The 19,577-nt window shown below is 49.3% G+C and overlaps 1 protein-coding gene across 2 annotated transcripts in view; it reads left to right on the top strand.

Moving 5' to 3' along the window:
• Positions 1–931: 931 nt before the first annotated feature.
• Positions 932–19,577, top strand: part of LOC138570246 (zinc finger protein 850-like) — a 98,347-nt gene continuing 79,701 nt past the window's right edge. The window contains exon 1 of one of the 2 annotated variants that reach the window (XM_069648997.1): positions 932–1,258. The gene's annotated coding sequence lies outside the window, so the exon portion shown is untranslated. Of the gene's footprint in view, positions 1,314–19,577 lie in introns of both variants that reach the window. The other variant, XM_069648996.1, reaches the window with a different exon arrangement.

The following is a 19,577-nucleotide window of genomic DNA, read 5'->3' as shown; positions in this document are numbered from 1 at the left end:
ACCTCTGCAGCAGCAGCAGCCCCCCGCACACCTGTGGTGACAGAGACGGGGGTCCCTGTGAGCATAAAGCAGGGAGCCTGCATCTCTAGCATCACACGGTCCCCGAGGGGCTGCTTCACTGGCGCTGATAACTCCACTGGTTACCAGGGGCCTCTGCAGCAGCAGCCCCCCGCACACCTGTGGGGACAGAGACGGGGGTCCCTGTGAGCATAAAGCAGCGAGCCTGCATCTCTAGCATCACACGGTCCCCGAGGGGCTGCTTCACTGGCGCTGATAACTCCACTGGTTACCAGGGACCTCTGCAGCAGCAGCCCCCCGCACACCTGTGGGGACAGAGACGGGGGTCCCTGTGAGCATAAAGCAGCGAGCCTGCATCTCTAGCATCACACGGTCCCCGAGGGGCTGCTTCACTGGCGCTGATAACTCCACTGGTTACTAGGGACCTCTGCAGCAGCAGCCCCCCGCACACCTGTGGGGACAGAGACGGGGGTCCCTGTGAGCATAAAGCAGCGAGCCTGCATCTCTAGCATCACACGGTCCCCGAGGGGCTGCTTCACTGGCGCTGATAACTCCACTGGTTACCAGGGGCCTCTGCAGCAGCAGCCCCCCCCCGCACACCTGTGGGGACAGAGACGGGGGTCCCTGTGAGTATAAAGCAGCGAGCCTGCATCTCTAGCATCACACGGTCCCCGAGGGGCTGCTTCATTGGCGCTGATAACTCCACTGGTTACCAGGGACCTCTGCAGCAGCAGCCCCCCACACACCTGTGGGGACAGAGACGGGGGTCCCTGTGAGCATAAAGCAGCGAGCCTGCATCTCTAGCATCACACGGTCCCCGAGGGGCTGCTTCACTGGCGCTGATAACTCCACTGGTTACTAGGGACCTCTGCAGCAGCAGCCCCCCCCTGGGTGGACAGAGACAGTCAGCCCCGCAGCTGAAGAAGAAGAGGAGGAGGAGGAAAGCCGAAGCCATCACCATCGGCCCATAACACTGAGCTGCAGAGCCGAGGCCAGGCCGCCCCCGCTCCCGGGCTGCTCACTGCTGGACGTGCCCCGGAAGTGCTTCTCTGCTCCGGCCGCAAATCATACGGGTGACATCAGAGGTCACGTGACGACGAGGGGGCGGGCCGTTACTATGATCCTTTTCTCGGATGGAAACTAGTCGCTCCTACGAGTACAAGAGCAGCACAGCTGATCCCTGACCTTTCACCACAGCTGAGCCCTGACCTTTCACCGTGTGTGCTCTATGCATCTCTAGGTGAGCACTGGAGCAGCACAACTCAGCCCTGAACTTTACCCTTGTGTGCCTCTGGGTGAGTACAGGAGCAGCACAGCTCAGCCCCCATGATCTTACCCTTGTGTGCCTGTGGGTGAGTACAGGAGCAGCACAGCTGAGCCCCCATGATCTTACCCTTGTGTGCCTGTGGGTGAGTACAGGAGTATTAGGGCTGAGTCCCCGTGGATTTTACTCTTGTGTGCCTGTGGGTGAGTATAAAGAGCAGTAGAGCTGAGCCCCCATGACCTTTACCCCTGTGTGCCTGTGGGTGAGTACAAGAGCAGCACAGCTGAGTCCCCATGGCCTTTACACTCGTGTGCCTGTGGATGAGTACAATAGCAGCACAGATGAGTCCCCATGACCTTTACCCCTGTGTGCCTGTGGGTGAGTACAAGAGCAGCACAGCTGAGTCCCCATGACCTTTACCCCTGTGTGCCTGTGGGTGAGTACAAGAGCAGCACAGCTGAGTCCCCATGACCTTTACCCCTGTGTGCCTGTGGGTGAGTACAAGAGCAGCACAGCTGAGTCCCCATGACCTTTACACTTGTGTGCCTGTGGATGAGTACAATAGCAGCACAGATGAGTCCCGTGACCTTTACCCTTGTGTGCCTGTGGGTGAGTACAATAGCAGCACAGATGAGTCCCCATGAACTTTACCCTTGTGTGCCTGTGGGTGAGTACAAGAGCAGCACAGCTGAGTCCCCATGACCTTTATCCTTGTGTGCCTGTGGGTGAGTACAGGAGTATTAGGGCTGAGTCCCCGTGGATTTTACTCTTGTGTGCCTGTGGGTGAGTATAAAGAGCAGTAGAGCTGAGCCCCCATGACCTTTACCCCTGTGTGCCTGTGGGTGAGTACAAGAGCAGCACAGCTGAGTCCCCATGACCTTTACCCCTGTGTGCCTGTGGGTGAGTACAAGAGCAGCACAGCTGAGTCCCCATGGCCTTTACACTTGTGTGCCTGTGGATGAGTACAATAGCAGCACAGATGAGTCCCCATGACCTTTACCCTTGTGTGCCTGTGGGTGAGTACAATAGCAGCACAGATGAGTCCCCATGAACTTTACCCTTGTGTGCCTGTGGGTGAGTACAAGAGCAGCACAGCTGAGTCCCCATGACCTTTACCCTTGTGTGCCTGTGGGTGAGTACAGGAGCAGCACCGCTGAGCCCCCATGATCTTACCCTTGTGTGCCTGTGGGTGAGTACAGGAGTATTAGGGCTGAGTCCCCGTGGATTTTACTCTTGTGTGCCTGTGGGTGAGTATAAAGAGCAGTAGAGCTGAGCCCCCATGACCTTTACCCCTGTGTGCCTGTGGGTGAGTACAAGAGCAGCACAGCTGAGTCCCCATGACCTTTACCCCTGTGTGCCTGTGGGTGAGTACAAGAGCAGCACAGCTGAGTCCCCATGACCTTTACCCCTGTGTGCCTGTGGGTGAGTACAAGAGCAGCACAGCTGAGTCCCCATGACCTTTACACTTGTGTGCCTGTGGATGAGTACAATAGCAGCACAGATGAGTCCCGTGACCTTTACCCTTGTGTGCTTGTGGGTGAGTACAATAGCAGCACAGATGAGTCCCCATGAACTTTACCCTTGTGTGCCTGTGGGTGAGTACAAGAGCAGCACAGCTGAGTCCCCATGACCTTTATCCTTGTGTGCCTGTGGGTGAGTACAGGAGTATTAGGGCTGAGTCCCCGTGGATTTTACTCTTGTGTGCCTGTGGGTGAGTATAAAGAGCAGTAGAGCTGAGCCCCCATGACCTTTACCCCTGTGTGCCTGTGGGTGAGTACAAGAGCAGCACAGCTGAGTCCCCATGACCTTTACGACTGTGGGTGAGTACAAGAGCAGCACAGCTGAGTCCCCATGGCCTTTACACTCGTGTGCCTGTGGATGAGTACAATAGCAGCACAGATGAGTCCCCATGACCTTTACCCTTGTGTGCCTGTGGGTGAGTACAATAGCAGCACAGATGAGTCCCCATGACCTTTACCCTTGTGTGCCTGTGGGTGAGTACAAGAGCAGCACAGCTGAGTCCCCATAACCTTTACACTTGTGTGCCTGTGGATGAGTACAATAGCAGCACAGATGAGTCCCCGTGACCTTTACCCTTGTGTGCCTGTGGGTGAGTATAAAGAACAGCACAGCTGAGCCCCCATGACCTTTACCCGTGTGTGTTTCTGGGTGAGTACAGGAGCAGTAGAGCTGAGCCCTAACCTTTCCCTTGTTGTGTCCTGTAGCATTTCCAGATGAGCACTAAAGCAAAACTGCTAAGACCTGGCGCTTGCATTTGTGTGTCCTGGGTACTTGCATGAGAGCACCAGAGCTGGGCCCTAACCTTTCCCCTTGTGAGTCCTGGGTAATTTGCTGTGTGCCAAGAGTAGCGTAACTGAGCCCTGACCTTTCCCGTTGTGCATCCTGGAGTAAATCCGGGTGAGCATGAGGGTAGCAGAGCTGAGCCCTGACCTTTCCCCTTGTATGTCCTGTTTTTTTTGCTGTGTGCCAAGAGTAACAGAGCTGAGCCCTGACCTTTCCCCTTGAGAGTCCTGGGGTACATTAGGGTAAGCATCACAGCTGGACCCTAACCTTTCCCCTTGTGAGTCCTAGGGCTCATCAGGGTGACCCTCAGAGCTGGGCCCTAACCTTTCCCCTTGTGAGTCCTGGGGTACACCAGGGTGAGCATCACAGCTGGGCCCTAACCTTTCCCCTTGTGAGTACTGCGGCACCTCCTGGATGAATTAGACAAACACCGATGAGGACTCAATCCCCGGGATTGACGCTTTTCTTTGCAGTTCATTGCCTGTGTGTATCGCAGGTTGGTGAAGGGAGAGCGCCTGGATGCCCAAGTGTGCAGTGTGGGAGAATATAGCTGTGGTTGACCCCGCTTATTTTTCTCTCTAAGCGGTGTCTTCTTGCCTCTTCTGCAGAACTGTATTGCGGTTGTTTTTAGTGAGTTTATCGAGTTTAGTGGCTTCTGCCTGTTTGGTCCTTGTACGCTGCTAATAGTGATGGGTGTGTGTGTGTGTAGCACTTTCAGTTATGTGCAACCAGGTGTGCAAAACTACATTCAGACAAGACACATACACAAATAATTTCATGTGCAAAATGTGTGTTCAAACTTAGTTGTACTGTAATACAGTGGAAATTACAGGCAACCAAGTGCACTGCCGAGCACGTGTGATGCAATACTGTCCTGGTTTGTATTAACCTCTTCTGAGTGGCTGGAAAGGTTCGGTCCCTTTTTACTGCACGTGCCCCTAAAGGTTGCTCCGGGGTCCACATGTCTTTGTTATACAGCCTCTTTTGCACACTAGTCGCCTGTACAAACTCTTACCCCAGAAATAGACCCTTTAATGGCTAGCTAGTAGCTTGCAGCTTAAATTTCCCCACCTTCTGTACACTATATTCCGCCTGCATGCCTGTTTACTCACTGAAACAGCCGCGTTGAACAGTGGCTTTACAGAGCATTGAACCTGTAAATTCTCACTCCCATAGAAAAAAGTATCTTCTGAAAAGTGCAGCCACCTGTAAACCGTTTATCCTGTAAATAACCCATGTTGTACATTTACACATAGAAACAACCTGTTCTGTACTCTGTTCACCGCCTGTATAAACCTTAGCCCTAGAACCAGCCTCTTCTGTGCACGTCATCTTCCTTGCATGCGCCATTACCCCAAGGATAGACTCTGCTGTGCACTGCGTCTGCCTTGTATGCACCATTACCCCTTGAACACCCTCTTCTGTGCACGGCATCTTCATTGTATGCACCATTACCACAGGGATAGCCTCTTTTGTGCACTACATCTCTCTAGTATGCACCATTACCCCTTGAATAGCCTCTTTTGTGCACTGCATCTTCCTTGTATGCACCATTACCTCAGGGATAGCCTCTTCTGTGCACTGCGTCTTTCTTGTATGCACCGTTACCCCAGGCATAGCCTCTTCTGTGCACTGCGTCTTTCTTGTATGCACCATTACCCTAGGGCAGGCCTCTAGATAAGGTGCGTACTAGGCCTTTTTACGCATGAAAATCTTGTAAATGTGGCAGCTTTATTATTTTCCTGTGTACATTTACACACAGGCTTAGAGCAGAGGGCAGTACAAAGGTCAGGTTACTTAACAGAAACCAGAAGGCTTATTTTGATTTTTATCTACATGGCTGTAATTGCAAGCCACCTCTGAAACAGTACTTCTCTGAAGCCTTTCAAAAAAGGAAACTGCACACTGATAAATGTTTTTTTATTTTTTCATTCAGCTTCATAAGCACTGTGCATATTTTCCTAGAATTTTAGGATTGTATAATTAATAAGATGGAAAACTAAGTTGCAATTGAGAATTCATATTTTGTAACAAATTATGCTTTTGTTTCCAGTGAAAGCAAACCATTATGCACAATTGTATTTTGTTCCGGTGCTGTGTGCATAATCATGCGGAGGCACATCGATTTTACACTTATATTTACACTCTAATAATGAAAACAGTGTGTAAAATGATGACTATGCACGGTCTAGTTTACATCCATTCAACCTTGCAGTCAATGGGGTACATGACTATAAATGATCAGTGGCAGAAGAGTCTTTGCTCAAGGGTGAGTGATTGTCATTACACCAATCACAAGTGTTCTACCCTCTCAAACCTTCAAGACTACAATTAAAACATCCAAAACCTGACTCCAGGAAATGCAAGCACTGTTAAAAAGCAAATGAAATTTACATTGGTAATTGAAATAGAAACTCAGCAAAACCTGTCCCTGTGATAATCCAGATAGGTATTTAACTATGTAGCGCTTCATAAATGGTCCGTCCAACATCTAGGTACTGTGATTATTATACCTCCAACGATACGCAGTTAACCAACCTCTGAAGGATGTTAGCCAATAAGATAGATCAGCTGGTTGAGATCTCGTTGCAATCTGTCCGTGATCTGTAGGTTGCAGGTTCGAATCCCGGCAAGTCCAACTCAGCCTTTCACCCTTTCGAGGTCGATAAAGGAGTACTGACTTTGGTTTGGTGATCATTGTGATAAATATGTTCTATGTACAGCGCTATATAAATTATCATTTGGCCATTAGATTAGATATAGAATTCAGCATGAGTCCTTGCCTCTCTGCACTGTTGTATGATAACATTGGCATACCATTTGGAAGTAATAGCTCCAGGAAATGAGGACTTTCATTAAACATCAAAAGACAATTCTGCTATCGAACCTCAAAACACACAATACGATTTCATGTTTGCTTTACTATGTAATTGGCTAGGTTTTTGTGATTTAAACATTTAAATATATACAGGAGAGATCAAAGGGCCAGACCTTGGAGAAATAATTAAAGTTGTTTTCTGCTACAATGCAGAAAGCTGCCACATAGTAATTATTTCCATAGAGTTTCTGCACATGTCGGCTGGATGTCACATACATTTTACTCTCTTGCAAAAGAGAAAAGTCATTTTTACTCTCTTAAAATGACATTTACTCTCAAAGTTTAAAAATGGGGAGTAAAATACTCCCACCTCAAAATCTTAACTGGAGCACTGCCCTAGCGATAGCCTCTTCTGTGCACTGCGTCTTTCTAGTATGCACCATTACCCTAGGGATAGCCTCTTTTGTGCACTACATCTTCTTTGTATGCACAATTACCTTAGGAATGGCCTCTTCTGTGCACTGCATTGTCCTTGTATGCACCCTTTCCGCAGCAATAGCATCTTACGTGCACTTCACAGTCCTTGCATGCACCATTACCCTAGGGGTAGCCTCTGTACCTTCCTTGTTTGCACCATTACCCCAAGGATATCCTCTGCTGTGCACTGTGTCTACCTTGTTTGCACCATTACCCCTTGAACATCCTCTTCTACGCACTGCCTCTTCCTTGTATGCACAATTACCACAGGGATAGCATCTTCTGTGCGCTGCATCTCCCTTATATGCACCAATACCGCTTGAAAAGCCTCTTCTGTTCACTACATCTTCCTTGTATGCACCATTACCTCAGGGATAGCCTCTTTTGTGCACTAAATCTTCCTTGTATGCACCATTACCTCGGGGATAGCCTCTTCTGTGCACTAAATCTTCCTTGTATGCACCATTACCCCTTGAATAGCCTCTTCTGTGCACTGCATCAACCTTGTATGTACCATTACCCTACAGACAGCCTCTTCTGCGCACTGCAGCTTCCTTGTATGCACTGTTACCCCAGGCATAGCTTCTTCTGTGCACTGCATCTTTCTTGTATGCACCATTACCCCAGGCATAGCCTATTTTGTGCACTGCATCTTTCTTGTATGCACCATTACCTTAGTGTTGGCCTCTTCGGTGCACTCCATTGTCCTTGTATGCTCCCTTTCCGCAGCAATGCCCTCTCCCGTGCACTTCACAGTCCTTGCATGCACCATTGTAGCCTCTGTTTTGCACTGCACCTTCCTTGTTTGTACCATTACCCCAGGGATGGTCTGTGTTGTGCACTGCACCGTCCTTGTATGCACCATTACCCCATGAATACCCTGTTCTGTACACTTTACCTTCCTTGTATGCACAATTTCCCCAGGGATAGCCTCTTCTGTGCATTGCATACATTCTTACCAACAGAAACCAAATACTTTGCATGGATCACCACCTCTAGCACTCATACCCCCAGAAATAACCTCCACTGTACCCGGAAATAAACTCCCACTGTACATTGTGTCTAGCATGTAGGCACCCATTCCCTCAAGACACCTCTACTTTACGCTGTATGTCACCTGTATACATTGTTAACCAAAGAACACCTTTACCTTTTACTGGCTGTCATCTGTATAGAATTGTACCCCCAGAAACATCCACTACTATACCCTATATGTCCACTGTAAGCACACATACCCCTAGGAACAATACTTGGTGTACATTGTGGGCCACCTGGAGGGCAGGGGGTGGTCTTAGTGGCGTGACACTGGTCTCAATAAGAGCAAAGATTTGTAGTGAAGCCCCCCCATCAGGGCAAAGTCTGGGAGTGGTTGTGAGACCTTCTGCATATGTAGTGAGCGGACAATGCACCGGTTCACTGGTGGAACAGTGTTTCTTGTGGCCAGAGCAAGCGTAGGGCTCTGAAGGAGTGTTTCTTCTGAGCCTTGCAACTGTGTCATTCCCATATCCGTGTCTTGTTCTCTGAGCACTTGTGGTTCAGCCTCCTTATCCCGTCTCTGCTGAGAGATGAGTTACAGAGTCAATTATTCAGTTAGAAAAGAGGAGACAAGGCCCGCCCTGTCCAGGCTGCGCACTGCTCATCAGTAACTGGCAGGGCCTGGTTACCTCCCCTTTTTTGGTCTCTGGCTCAACGATTATCTTGTGGTTGGCCCTTCCTGTGCTGCATGGGGGAGGTCGACAGTGCTAGATTGTGTGCTTAAAGCAAATGTCAACAGCAGTGAGGGCGTGGCTAAGCAGCCATGTAAGAACAACATGGTTCCTGGAGCTCCTGATGATTCTGAAGTAATCTGTGCCTGAAAAGTAGGCTACAGTGCGTTTTGTAGCCTGCGATTGGAACGTTATGGACATAAAGGTAGCGAGCACCGATGGATGCAATCAATAAGGCAATGCTGCAGAGATTGTTAAGCAGGAGCTGGCAGAAGTTTGCGGGTCAGCGTGTGTCAGGGAAGTAAGATGACGGATGCTGTGCAGAGAAGACCCGGAATGGCTGAGAACATTGATTACTTTGAGTAAACAAAGCGGCAAACATAAATACTGCAGCCTTACACCAGTAATAAGTCGGATGAACTCCACACTACGAACAGCTGGGTGGAGGCCGAGGAAGCTGTAACACGACGTGCGGCCTGGAGTGCAGAAGCACACTCGTTACAGCGGAGGCATGATTGAAGAAGCTGCAGTTATAACGGCAGATCAGGGGTGGGGGGACAAAGGGCTCTTATTTGCAAGCCGCTCAGCGGCAAAAAGCGGAAGATCGGGTGCGAAGTAAGCACCATTTGGCACACTACGGAGCAGTGCCTATGAGCATGATGACCCCTCACCACACCAAGCCGTAAACCATATTCCGGTTGGTCAGCGGAGCGGGCGGCTGCAAGTGCCAGCTCAGTACGCAGCGGGAGAGATTGAGGGATTACACACGCCTCATTAGTTGTTAGACATCACAATCATTTGATTCTGTAACTTCGTCAGCATACCTATGACCTCTGTTAAGGTTCTATTTTCTTCTTCGTGAGATGGTATAAATGTGCAACATGATTCTCCAATTTTTGCACAAACACCTCCACCCATAGCTGTGATCATGTTGAGCACATATCTATTCTGGAAGGTCATTAGTCTGCTCTTAACTCTTCTTTGATTGCGTTGAATCCTTTTATGGTCGTGTTGATGGTTTGCAGTAACTCCCATCTGGTTATCTACAACCATTTAGTATTTGCTCCAACTTGAACTTGTGGCATAATAACTGTTGTGAACACTGATGGGGTTAGGCTGAACAGTGTGTTCATACGGGATTGCATGAAAAGCTTTAAAAAAATATATATTTGTATTGCTTTTTCCAACAAACAAAACATAACCATCACACACGACATTTTAAGTACGAGCTTCTTAGCATACATTTGCATGTTATTTACTACTGTCTTTCCCCCACCCGCCTCTTTAACTCCAGCTTCCACCTCCATTCCCTGGATTTCCCTTCTCTTGGGGTTAATCCCCTTCGCCATTCTTGGATGTGTCGTATTCAATAGAATTGGCATGGGAGGAACTCGACAATGTGGCTATTTGTCTCCATGCTATCAGAGGTCCCACTTCATCATCCTCCCCTATGCAGGCTGCCTCGTTCCATGCTACTGTCTCGGCCTCTGCCCATTTCAGGAGATCATTCCACCATACCTCTAGTCTTGGTCTGTGCGCTGCTTTCCAGCCCATAGCTATTCTCCTTTTGGCCAGAATGTAGGCCAGGTCCTTGAGTTTGCAAACATGTTTCAGGTTGCGTGGTCTGGTAAATTCCCCCCCACCCCCTATCATGCATGCCCATAAGGATTTCACATCTAGCTTAATTCCTTTTTCAGATAGTCATAGCTTGACTTCCTCCCATAATTTTCCCACCTCCCGGCACGCCCAAAACATATGGATCATCCACCTCCCCGCACTTGGAGCATTTTTGTACTTCTGTACTCCCAAATCCTGCGATCCTTTGGGGGGTCATGTATGCCCTATGGGGGACATATAACTGAATCTGCTGCAGCCTCGCATTCCTAGACACCTTTTTATGATATCTCTGAGCTCTTTCCCACTGCCCTTCTTGCATAGGTTCTCTCGCTTCCTCCTCCCAGTCCTGTCTCAATTGGAGCAACTCCTTACCCACCCTAGACATCACCAGTTCATAGATCCGGGATATTTAGTGCCCTCCCTCCGAGATATCATCGTTTCTATGGCGGTGTCAGGTTCTTCTGCCAGTGCTATTTTGGACCATGTTTCCTTCCCCCATTTAATTATTCTAGTATATGTGATATATTGCCACGTGTGTACCCCAGTTTCGTCCACTATCATTTGAAAGTCCAGTGCCTTTCCTTCTTGCCATATATCTCCCAAGGTTGCTAGGCCTACCGGCTCCCAGTGTTTGCGGATCCCTTTCCTCAGTTGCTCATCCACCCCACATAGCTCCACGAGTGGTGCCTGCGGAGAGCATGGGGTCGGGTTTCCCACAGCTCGGCATGCTTTGCGCCATGTCTTCCAGCCCAGGTCCAGCAATCTCGATCACCCATGCATCTCTGGTTTGGGTAGCCATATCAGTTCTTTTAGGAAATAAGGGTCGCATTCACCCCTCAGCAATCTAGATTCTGCTGTCTCGCCTTCCGACAGCCACCTAGCGACATATTGTAGCTTCCCTGCCAAGTGGTATATCACAAAGTTCGGCAGGTTTATGCCCCCTCTGTCATACATATTCTGTAATTTCCATAGGGCTACTCTGTTTCTGGAGTTGTGCCACAGGAAACCTCTACATAAACTCTGGAGTTTAATAAAAAAGCGTTTGGGCACCATGTATGGGATATTGGCGAAGAAGTTTAGTAGCCTGGGCAGGACCACCATCTTGAGCAAGGCTGCCCTTCCCACCATGGCTAGGGGGAGCTTTGCCCAGAATCCCATGCTATTCTTGATACCTTCCACTGCCCTCTCCATGTTATATTTGTGCTCGTCTATTATCGTGTGATATATATTAATCCCCAGGTATCTGAATGTTCTGGTCTGCCAGGCTATCTGCAAAATAGGTAAGTTCTCCTGTGGGACTCCTCTGTACCTCCCCAGGGGGAACATGCATGATTTTCTGGGGTTCACCGCTATCCCCGAAAGTCGCGTAGCGCTACATCACCTCCAAGATGTATTGCAAGTTTTCCTCTGGGTACCGCAGGTATAGCAGCAGATCATCTGCATACAATGATATAAAGTGCAGTCCCCCCCTTTAGTGTGGACCCCTATTTCTTCATACTGCTGCATCAAACAGATCGCTAATGGTTCTAGTGCAGGGATGTACATCATCGGGGACCATGGACGCCCTGTCTCATGCCTCTGCTAAGTTGCCATTTATCTGAAATAATCGCTCCCATTTTGACCCTGGCTGTTGGGGAGCTATACACTATTTTAATCCATCGCAGGTACCCTGGTCCCATCCCGTATTCTTTCAAGGCCGCCATCATCCAAGGCCACCTTACAGAGTCGACGGCTTTCACTGCATCTAACGAGACTATTGCTATCTCACTTGGGTCATCCTCTGCCTGTTCTATAATATGGTGGAGCCTCGGATATGCTTCTACCTGGGACATATCTGGTTTGATCTGGGTGTATAAATTTGTTTATTACCCTCTTCAGTCTGTTCGCCAGCACAGCCTTGAGAATTTTACTGTCTTGGTTTAGCATGGATAGGGGTCTATGCAATCCTCTTTCTGTGCTTGGCTTGTCAGATTTGAGAAGCGGAAGGATTACTGCCTCCCTCAGAGATTCTGGCAGTCTCCCTTCCTCAAAGGCCTCGTTTAGCATTTCCAATAGTGGGGTGGGGGGCACTTCTTGTCTATATGTTTTATAGAATTCACTAGGGAGCCCGTCTGTCCCCGGGGCTAATGTATTACCACTGTCTCTAGTTCTTCTATTGTGATTGGGGCATCCAAGTTCTCCCTGTCTTCCTCATTTAATTTAGGTAGTCCTATATCTTTTAGCGTCTCCTGAGTCTCCTGCTCTGCAGTCTCCCCTGCGTCTTCATAGTGGCGTTTGTAGAATCTAAGGAATTCCTCGTTCACACTCTCCTGGGTGTTCCAGACCTGGCCCGCTTCTCCCGTTATCTGCCTAATTGCTGATCTTGGTATCTCATTCTTATATAGCCATGCGAGCAGCCTCCCCGGTTTGTCTCCCCCTGCATGTTGCCTTTCGATGTATTTTTTGTAGTTCAGATTGCATAGCCTCTCCCAGAGCCCACCACAAGCCTGCTGTAATTGGCTCACCTGTTCAGCGTCTTCATGTGAGGAGCCCCCTCTTTTCATAATTACGTCTAGTTTCTTTTCTGTCTCCTGCAACTCTCGCTCTATTCCCCCCTTGGAGCCCTCTAGATTTAGATATGGCTGCCCCACTCACTACCACCTTATTGCCTCCCCTCTGACTCCACGCTTCCTGTGTTATTTTCAAAATACCCAATTATCTCCTCCCTTAGGTCCTTGCGGAATGCAGTGTCCTTCATTGCCTCGGCTCTAAGCCTCCATGTTGGGATCCTGGCTCTAGGGGGCTGATGTCGCCACGTCAGGACCAGAGGGGAGTGGTCCGATAATATTCTCGCCTTCTATTCTGAACCTATCATTTCCCCAACAAGTTCCGGAGTGGCGAACATGTAATCCAATCTTGTATACAGGTTGTGTGGGGCGACAAAGTGTGAGTAGTGCCTATCATTAGGGTGTTGCCGCCTCCATATGTCTTCCAGGCCAAAGTCTCTCAACAGGGCTTGTAGTGTTTTTGCTGCAGGGGCGGGCTTAACTAATTTTGTATCAGACCTGTCCATTTTAGGGTTCAGCGTGCAATTGAAGTCCCCACCACATACCACCGTGCCTCCTATGCGGGGACTGATTTTACTATATAGTGTCTTGAAATAGGCCGCCGTGTCTTGGTTAGGGGCATATGTGTTTATGTTGCACAGTTCTCTATTCTCTAACAGCCCCCGGACCACTACCATCCTCCCATCCGGCTCCACCGTGGCCTGTAGCATCTGGAAGGGCACATGTGGCGCCACCCAAATGATTACCCCTCTGGCATATGCCGAGTCCATGCTCCTATGGTGGTCCCTCTCCACTTTTTCATTACCACCTCCTGTTTCTCTTTGGTGAGGTGGGTTTCTTGCAATAAGGCTATATCCACTTTTTGCCTTCTCAGGTACATCATTACCTTATTTCTCTTGAGGTAGGTATTGAGGCCTCTTACATTCCAGGTTACTATTCTAAGGTCTCCCATTTCCATCCATGTATTATCCCGTCTCCCTCCCTTCTTGTCCCTTCTCCATCTCTCCAAGTCTGCTTGGTGTGGATGTGAGCTCCTTCCCTGTCCCATTTCAACATAACCCCCCCCCCCAACTGGCCCCCGCCCCCTTGTCTCCCCAACTAAATTCACTACACACCTCCCAACTCCCTTCCCGTTTCCAACTGTTGCCCAGCTCATCCCTGGATCTCAGGCTACCTCGCATTTGGTCCTTTCTCGGTGGTGCCGATATTAGGAACCCAGCAGGGAGTTACCGAACTATCGGTAACCTAACTAACCTATCTATGGGGGTATGAGAGCGAATCCCTCCGGTCTCCAGCAATTGTGCACTATTGCGCCATGCCCGATCACATTTCTTTATTTAACCCATCTCATGTCTATCCCAGCTGGCTTGCCCTAGCTTATATTCAAGTCCCCGTGTCTGGTATTTACAGCACCTCGAATACTGCAGTCTCTGTCTTACATATCTGATCCATCTTCTCTCTGGTTGTCTGTTTCCGACGGGCAGTTCTGGGCATCCAGCCACTCCGTTGCGTCCTCGTGGGTGTCAAAGAACAGAGCTCTGTTTTTGTGGTACACCTTCAATTTCGCCGGATACATCAGCATATGTTTGTAGCCCGCCTCTCGCAGTCTTTTCTTCACTGATCCATAGTTCATACGTCGTCTCTGCACCAACAGTGTGTAGTCCGGGTATGCTGTAATGTTTGCCGATGCCCTTTGTATCGTGCCGAAAGTGTTCTAGGATCTTCTCCCTATCTTGGTAGTTCAGGATTTTGGCAATTATTGGTCTGGGGGTGGGGAGGCTCCTGGCGGTGGCTTCCTTGTTAAGGCTCTGTGCGCTCTTTCCACTGCAAATCCTTGGGTAAGCGCTCCACCTCCTATTTCTTGCAGCAACATCATCTCGACATAGTCCGTTGGGTAGTCCCACGATACGTATGTTATTTCTCCAGCACGTCATTCCGCTTCCTCCGCTCTATTGTCCAGGTAGCTCACGTGTGTTTCTGGATGTGGATCTCCTATTTATGGGACGCACATGCAGCTGTGTTTGGGGTCACTTCTTTTTCCAGTTCGCCTGTGCGTTCTGCTAGCGCTCGGACATCTTGTCTGAGTAGATTCACTTCCTCCTGGACTGCGCCAACTAGTGCTGCCTTGAGTTCAACCATGGCTGACTCCAGTTTAGTTTCCCACGTTAGTTTCAGGTCTGCAATCGCTTCCAGGATCTGCTGATCCTTGCGTACCGTGGCAGTGTCCATGGAGGAGTGGGGGGGTCTTCTCCTTGGTCCTTCTGTCTGTTGCGGTGTTGCGTATTCCTCCAGCGTGGGTTGTTTCCCTTTTGTCTTGGTCTGTTTGCTCGCCATCTCAATATTGTTGTAGCCTCAATTCGTGTTAACGAGAGTGTGATCTCCGGCTCTTCGAGACTGGTATGTAGTTAGCTGCGGTTCATGAGGGAGGCTGTGGTTTAAGTCCACGTGTGTATTTGTATTGTCCCACGAGTGGATTGTGCTCTGCCACGTCTTCTGACAGCTACCACTCCTGTTGCCTATGTATACCGGCCCTTGTTGGGCCGTATTACCACTTCTGCTCTTTAGAGTTTGTGGTCATATGCCGGCCTAGTGTCTGGCCCGTCGGTTCTTTGTGTGCCACAGGTCCTCTTTGTTGCACACCTTGGTCTTACAGACCTGGGTTTCTTTGGGCCCATCACCAAGTGGTCAACCAGGACTCGCAGCTGTGATGGTTTATAATAGGTTTCCAGGTCTGGGAAATTAGCTCCCCCCTCATCATTGGGCCTTGTCAATGTTTCGTAGGCGATTCTATGAGATTTTCCCACCCAGAGATAGCGGAGAAGGGCATGCTTTACCTCCTGGAGGAACAGCTTCATGTATCTGGGTCGGTAGCATCTGGAATAGATACAGGAGCTTGGGGAGGATAACCATTTTAATGGAATTAAGGCGTGCCATCCAGTAGAGGCCAGCCTTCTTCCATCGTTCTAAGTCTTGCTTAATTGCCAACCACAGAGGGGGGTAATTCACATTGAAAAGGTCTGCCAGATATGCTGGTATCTGGATTCCTAGGTGGCAGAATCCCTCTGCTTGTTTACAGAACGGGAGGTCCTCAATGTATTGCTTCTCTGCCTCCTCGAGCTGACCCGCTATAAATGCGACTGATTTTCCCAGATTAACCTTATAGCCCGCGAGGGTCCCATATCGTTACAGGCTATTCAACACCTCAGGGACTGATCGAGATGGATTGGAGAGATATAGTAGCACGTCATCGGCAAACATGCTTATTTTACAATTGATTTCCCATATCTTAATACTTTGGAATTTGTTGTTCCCCCTGATCGCTATGGCCCAGGGTTCCATTACCAGTGCATATATAAGGGGAGACAATGGACACCCCTGCCTCGTGCCTCTCTCCAGTGAGAGGGTTTCTGATTAACCACCGTAAAGGGCGGAGATCCATCCCCTCTACTTGGGTCCCATCCCCAGGGATGACAAAACCCCTTCCATAAAGGCCCAACTCACCCTGTCGAAAGCCTTCTCCGTGTCTAGGGATGGGAGAAGAGCGTCCTCCGCTCTGACCCCTTTTGAGCTTAATATGTGTATTGTTTTGTGCATGCTGTTGGCTACCTGTCTATTTAATACAAAGCCGACTTGATCTGGGTGGATCAGTCGGGGTAGACATATTTCTAGGCGCGTCGCCAAGATCCTGGTAAAGATCTTTGCGTCCGTGTTCAAAAGCGAGATGGGCCTGTATGAGCCACATTCCGCCGGGTCCTTTCCAGGCTTGGGTATAACTGTAATCATGGCCTGCAAGAATGTCGATGGAATGGTTTCCAGGGTCTTGATTTGGTTGAACAGCTTAGTTAGCGGTTGAATGTGCACCGATTGTTATTGTTTAAAAAGAAAATCGGCTGTATATCCATCCCCCCTCGGAGTCTTACCCACCTTTACTGTTTAATAGCCCCCTCCACTTCTTCCTCCGATATTTCCCCTTCAAGTGCCTCTTTCCGGTTCTGCGAGCCTGGTGAGAGGGTGGTCTTCAAGATATCTTTGGATTTCATCATGGGGTTCCCCATCCTGCTTAGTGTATAATGCCTTATAATACCCCACTAATAATTCGGCTACCTGTTTGGGTTTTGTTTGGATGTTACCCGTCCCATCGCTGATACCCTCCACCCGTCTGTCAGCTCTTTTTCCCCTCAACCTGTTTGCCAAGAGGGTCCCGACCTCATCTCCCTTCTCGTAGTATCTCTGCTTTGTGTATCTCATTTTTTTTACCACCTCCCCAATCAGGACTGTGTGTAGGGCCTGTCTCTTTTCCCTCATTTCGCCTAGAAGGTTTTCACGATCCACATTGCCCTTGCTGAGCTGTGCCCACATCGCCCTTAGGTCTTCGTGGAGCTTAGATTCTATGAGCGCCCTTTCCGGCTTTCTCCTTGAGCCCTCTGCGATAAGGAGGCCCTGGAAGGTAGCCTTTGCGGCTTCCCAGACTGTGGCCATTGGGATCCCGTGTCGTTCGTTACAAAGAAGGTTTCTATTTCTTTCCTTAGGAATTCCTTAAATACCTGGTCTCTCATGAGGGTGTCATTACAGCGCCATATATAGGACTTCGGGGCGCCCTCTAGTCGCCAGTCCATGATGAGAAGTTCATGGTCCGACCAGGTAACTGACTCAACCGTGGGATTTCCAATCCCCCCCCACTTCCTCTGACACCAATAGTAGGTCAATTCTGGTATATGTTTGATGCGGGGGGGAGAAGAACGTGTACCCCACAGGAGTTTGCCAACATTTTCGCCATACATCGACCCAATAGTATTCTTGCAAGAGGTCCCTCATGGCAAAGTTATCCTTGGCGGGTAACTTTGGCCCTGCCCCTTTAGCGGACCACCAGTACAGCCGGGGGTCTGCAGTGAGGTTGAAATCTCCCCCCCAGAATCATCGCGCCATTCGTCCATAACCTTGAATACTTTATGGATGAACTTGATTTGGCCAGCGTTGGATGCATACAGAGTGGCCAGTGTGATACGTGTACGCCCTGGGATAATCCCTTTATCCCCAGAAACCTTCCCCCAAAGCCCCTTTTCGTCTCAATATCAGTGAGATGCATCGACTTTCCCAGCAGAATGCCTATTCCCTCCTTCTTGGAGGATTTGTCTGAGGCCCAGAAGTTCCTTCCTATCTCCCTTCCTTTTATCGTTGATTCCGCCCCCCCATCTTTCCTTTTGATGTGGTTCATCATCAGAATATCCTGTTATATTGTGTCAGTTCGCCGCAGCTGGCCTGGGTCGTGTTGCTTAATTCTGAACTTCGCGCTGCTCCCGGCCGTCACCACAAGATCTCTGCTGCTTGCATCAGCCTTGCGCCAGCTGTCCGAAGGGTCTATCCTTCCCCCAGCTGCCAGTGTTATTCTGCTGGAAACTTCTGTTTCACCATCTTGTTCCGTGATATTTTCAGGCTTTGGATTCCTCAATGTGGTTATTGCACCCTCAGCCAGTGGGCTCCTGCCTCTGTGGCTGCCTCTGTGGCTGCCTCTGTGGCGCTCTTCACCAGTATTGGGACCGTGCTCCTCGTACCTCCCCAAGATGGCCTGCAGTGATCTCGTTCTTACGGGTAGCTCCGCATATACTATGTCAATGCGTTGCGCTGCTCTCACGGCCTCAACACGGTCCGTTCCTGCCTTCACCACTGTCCGGGGTACGGTCCACTCTATCCTGTGCGTCGGCTGCTTTTCTCTCTGTGTTGCGTTGTTTTTCGTGGATTGTCTTCTCACAGCCCTTTGTCTTCGTCCGCCCGCCATCTTGTCACCTTATCCGCTTTCCGCCCTCAAGATCTATCCTGCTTGCATTTCCGCATCATTCCATAGATAGCCTCCAACTTTCACTTGTTGCTCCACAGCCTTACATACCCAGTGACTCGTTTCTGGGCAACAGCTCGCCGTGTACCTCCCAGCAATACCCAGGATCTTGCAGGATCAGCAGGAGCGTTCAGAGTTACGTCTTCTTCAATGGCCCTGTAGCCACGCCCCGGATTGCATGAAAAGCTTCTTCTGATTTAGCCGAAATGTAATTCTCTCTCTTCGTTCGATTCATCAGTTCCAAAGATCTCCTCTTCCTTCCTCAGATGAGCATCTGCTTTCGGGAAGCTGTCAATATTCAGATCACTTTTTGGAATCACCAATGCTGGAACATGGACATTCACTATTGTGCACATAACTCCCCAGTTTCTCGGCAGCCTGATATATGCTTTGGATCCACATGCCCAATAATGATCCATTATCACTGCAGAACCATGTATCATTCCTGGAGCGTTAAAACTCGTCCACAGTTTTGATTCTCCCCCATTTTCCTTGTGCCATTATTCCTGAAGCAGAATTTTGGCCTTTCCAATGGCACTATCTGCAAGGGTCCTCCCATGTCAGTAGTATAGCAAGTTTTGGCCATAATTGCTTGCATCCATTTTGCACTATGTTAATGATGGGCTCGTAGTGACCAAAAACCATCCATGCTTTGCAGATCACCACTCCTTTCTCCCATCCGTCTGGTGAAAGCCTCTTCTTCCACTTCCTGGCTTCTTCTGGAGTTTTTCCTTGGACGTTTAGTTTTTGATTTGCCTCTCTTCTGATCTCTGCTCCTTTAACTCCAGGTTTCTCGTATCTGATCACAATGTGCTTTGTTTTTCCATTGTTCCTTGTCTTTATGTCCTGGACATATCGTCTTCATTTGGATCAGTTGCTTCAGTTGCCCATTTCAGTGAGGCATCACTTCCCATGAACTGGCCTCTGGTCTTGCACATTGCTACGTGTGATAGACCGTGTGCCGTCTGCACATCTATTTCAACATCTACAAAGA

Source organism: Ambystoma mexicanum, chromosome 2q (assembly GCF_040938575.1).
Source record: "Ambystoma mexicanum isolate Mex_15411 chromosome 2q, UKY_AmexF1_1, whole genome shotgun sequence".
In the NCBI taxonomy this organism is placed as follows: Eukaryota; Metazoa; Chordata; class Amphibia; order Caudata; family Ambystomatidae; genus Ambystoma; species Ambystoma mexicanum.
This window is presented reverse-complemented; position numbering and strand designations above follow the sequence as displayed.